General features: G+C 43.0%; 1 pseudogene; it reads right to left on the bottom strand.

The window, feature by feature from the left end:
- Nucleotides 1-1,896: 1,896 nt before the first annotated feature.
- On the bottom strand, nucleotides 1,897-3,599 carry LOC147443082 (putative xyloglucan 6-xylosyltransferase 3 pseudogene; annotated as a pseudogene).
- Nucleotides 3,600-4,276: the final 677 nt, after the last annotated feature.

The raw sequence follows: 4,276 nt of genomic DNA, 5'->3' as shown, positions 1-4,276 counted from the left end.
TCCTCTTACATGTAAATCCATGTGTAAAGCATACCATTTGTTGCCTCTTTGTATATACTTATAAAGAAGCACTTTATGGTTAATGAATTACGTCTATTTTGTACTGATATACTCTTGGAGTACTTTTGGTACATGGTTCATTGATTGACTATTAGTTTAATTCTATTCGAGTCATGATTAAGCTATGAATGGTTCACTAATGCACCTGCAATAGTTATCAATTGGTATCAGAGTGTATAGTATAGATTAACAATTCTTAATCTAGTTAGAAATTGGTAATAGAGCATACAATGTAAATTAGCAGTTCCTAATCTATTCAAGTCCTAAGTATTCTCTCTCTATGCTAGATTGCATTGGCACCTCTTCTTAACCATTGCAATTGCTAATTCAACATCCCTTTGCATTGCATATTAAGCATGGCACTAATCACACCATTATTTTTCTTCTTTTAAAGTCCATTGGTGTTGGGATATGTACTATTAGTGCCACTACCCATACTAGTTGATCAAAAAGAGGAATCAACAATTGTTTATACTTGCATCATGATTAGTATGCCATTAGTGTTAATAAGGTCAATCTCTTGCATATTTCGGTGCATCTTGGCTTGGTTCTATTGAAGCTTGGAAGCTCCATTTCACTTGACCAATTATCTGTGGAAAAACCCTTTCTTTTTATCTTCCTGTTGATTGCTTGAGTGTTTGATGTGATAATCATTAAGGCACCAATTCTTTATTGAAAGTAAGTGTGTGACTATGCGTATGTGTGCACACTGAAGCTATTTGCTTTAGTTTCATTTGAAAATAAGTGTGTGCCTTGCTTGTGTATGGGAGACACTTTTTTTGTTTTCATTTGACAAGAAGACAACTTTCATTTTTTGTTAGAGAGGAATAAAACATGGTTTGGATTACCACACTCAACCTTTGTTGTACCTCTGTCTCTCTATCTCTCAGGCGTCTGATTGTAATGAAAATGATATATGGCTTGGCCAAGGATGCTTTTCAAGGTGATGTGAAGGAGCTTCAATATTCCTTAAGATGGCAAAGATGGAGCTTAATCATTCTAGTGAACATGTACGGGCCATAGGTATGCTCCCACTTTCTCAAGGAATTTAGCATCAACCCAAAAAAAACTTTTAATCCCAAGCCAATTTATGTATGCTATGCCTTCACATGATGCCACATATGGCTAGCTTAAAGACATCGCCAACAATTGTACAAAGGAAGCAATCATCAACAACGACAAATAAAATGGCAAGGACAACAAAATACAGCAATATGCAAATTTATGTGTGGGTAAAATCCTTTCAAACAATCAACCAAAAACCCAATGGTAATATATGTAGCTTCAGTTTTGTGTGTCACCCTCTTTGTTCAAGGGAAGAACATGGTCCTCAAATCTAGTATGTGGATAAGGAGAATTGTGAGTCCCTCCACTTGTACATCAAAGCTCACAAGGGAAGGGTTGTTGGGTGTGGACTACATTGCGCCTTTGACATGTGTGAACCTTCTCTCCATTTCATTGGTACATGTCGATCAAGGCATAAAAGCAAATCATATGATTAACCAAGCCATGTGTAAAATACCCTTTGAATTGTGCATGGATAGTCACATGCACCTCACCTTAATCAGAGTTAGAACATGCACTTCATGTGCCTACTTCTGACACATTGTTACTTAACTTCCAATTAAGATTGTTCATCCTTCTGTGGGTGAAGGACATTGATTGGGACAAAATGCATCCCATCCCCTCCATCAGATACATGCGAGTTGTATTTTCGCATCCTCTCATAAGCACAATACAAGAGCCTCAATGAGCAACATCATTATGTGACACCAATGCTTTCCTTCAAAAAAGAACATGCATTGAGGACTCACAACTTTAATCAAACCCGCAGAGTTCAGTGAATCAAGAAACCCACATGTAATAAGCACCCAACAAAAAATTAGGCACCATGGGACAACAAGGCGCCCGATGGTGGTAATGTACAAGAGCAATCGAGCTCTGTCCAATGCAATATGCTCTTGCAGCTTCATTTTCTGCTCGTGTGACATGCCAACCCTTTATTTTTTCCACCACACTACTCTTGATCATGCACAACTTGTTTACATCTACATCTCTCTCTAATCAGCAGTTGTGTCCTTTTCATTCAATGAGCAGATTCCCATGTTGGCTGACTAAATGAAGGGTGCAGTAAATTGAGGGCATTCGGAATCTCGAGTGGCCGATCTGTATCATTCCTTGTTCTCTTCACTTTAAATGCGTCCAGCGACCTATGCTGAAACCCATACATCTGAAGCACCTGATTGTCTCCAAAATTAAAAGCTCTCTCAATTTGCTTTAAGCACCTCTCCACAGAATAGTCGCCATAGCTGCCGCATGGTTTGCAACCTACAAAATGGGTAACAAAAGGCCACCTCTCATCCCCATGGCCCAGCCGAGACTTTTCCATATATTCCTCAAAATGCTCCACAATGGCAGCCCAAAAAGCATGTAGATGATATGTGTTTTCCAGGAGAACTTTATCTCCCCACATCTCCTTCTGTGTGATGAGGAGGTAGATGAGAGCTGATTGGTCATCAGCCTCAAAGGCTGGACGCCCCGCCAATGCATCTGTAAGAACCTTCCCTGCCTCGTCTCTTATCTTGCCTTTCGGTCCCATCGGCGCCCATGCATCCATAAGATCCAGCGACCACTGACAGTTTCTGATGAGGTAGATTCCTGAATTTAGTCCGACCCACGTCTGCTTCACATATACCTCTTTCTCCCAACCATGCACTATGAGGTTGTGGTTTTCATACTTCTGCAAAGGAAGCTCGAAAACCATGTCTGTGAAAATGGCATCACTGTCCATCCACCAAATCCACTCCATCTCTGGATGAGCTAGCATGAGCTTTCGAATAAGCGGAAGTTTCGACCAGTATTCTCCCATCTTCGCATCTAAGGTTGCCAAGTTATAGAAGATGTCAATGCCATGGAGACGGCAGTAATCTATTTTGTTTTTGATGGATTTGAGAAGATAATGGTCTCCAGCAGGGTTATCACAAGGCTTAGGGGATGAGCCGGTGACCAACAAGATGCGGGGCTTTCCATTGGAAGAAAGGGCAAGGTCCGGGTTTTCGAGAAGCCAAGCTCGCCGCTGTTCGTCCCAGTTGTCAATTTTTGGGCCCAAGCTGTAAGTCTGGTTGAGATCAAGCTCTGCTTCTAGCTCATCTTCCTCTTCTGCATCCATGTCCTCAAGTAATTTCAGCGAGGGCATGAGATCATTAGAATCCTCAGGAGGCGCGCCACTGTAGCCGAAGCCGATGGTGCCCCTGAGCACCAGAATGGTGACAAATCCACATAACAAAGTGATCTTTATGTTGTCTAAGTATCTGTAGATTTGCTTGCCTTTGGCGGAAACCCTGCCATGCTTGTAGACAAGAGCAGAGCGCATAGTAGGTACCTTTAGCTTCATGAGGTTAGCAGAAGGGCGCCAAGCTAGCCAAGGCAGGCAACAACAGAAGAGGAGTACCCAGTACTACCCAAGTGCAGAAAAAGAAGGATAAGAGTGGGGGGCAGGCTGGCAGCGTAGTGTGTGGAGCGCCCGTCACCAGCAAGAGATGGTGATAGCCTAATCTTATTCTTGGGCCCTTCAAAAAAGTGCATGCTTGCAGTGCATTCACGTCTCACTCTCTGCGGAGTACAGTGGCCACTGCCAATTTCTCCCCGTCCGAGACGACCATCTAGCAGTGTCATCGACTTCATAGGACATCTAGATTCTAAAGGGGGCACTTTTACTTTCACTAGTGGGTCCGGGTCTGTCCCCCACCCGCGGCCATTTGTGCAATGTGGACAAAAGTCATGGACAACTTTGGGTGGATCCCTAGTGCCTTGCTCAATTCTGCAGGCTACCCCTCAGGACTAAGTGACACCGGCATGGGAGGTGGGATCTACAGCAAGGGGATTGTGGGTCGTAGATCTGGAATGCTGGTAACTTTTATAATCTAAGGTATCCGTGTTTCAAAAGTAAACTAGGGTACCCCACGTGTTTTATAATCTTTGTTCCTGATTCTGACCTGAAATGCCACTCACGAGGCTAGCCTACAAAAAGCTGCAAATGTAGCATGGCTCATTGCAACGCCATGGATTTAGCCGCCTAGACTATGGACCACGCACGAGTTTCCTTTCTCTCCACTGGCTCTTTCCACGTCCACGTGACGGTTTTCATCTCCAACTATGCCCCGCATGACCATAGCAAGCCTGGCTTTTTTGAATGCTTTAATTACTCGAGCTTAGT

This window comes from Adiantum capillus-veneris, chromosome 14 (genome assembly GCF_014529385.1).
Source record: "Adiantum capillus-veneris isolate H3 chromosome 14, ASM1452938v2, whole genome shotgun sequence".
NCBI lineage: Eukaryota > Viridiplantae > Streptophyta > Polypodiopsida > Polypodiales > Pteridaceae > Adiantum > Adiantum capillus-veneris.
This window is presented reverse-complemented; position numbering and strand designations above follow the sequence as displayed.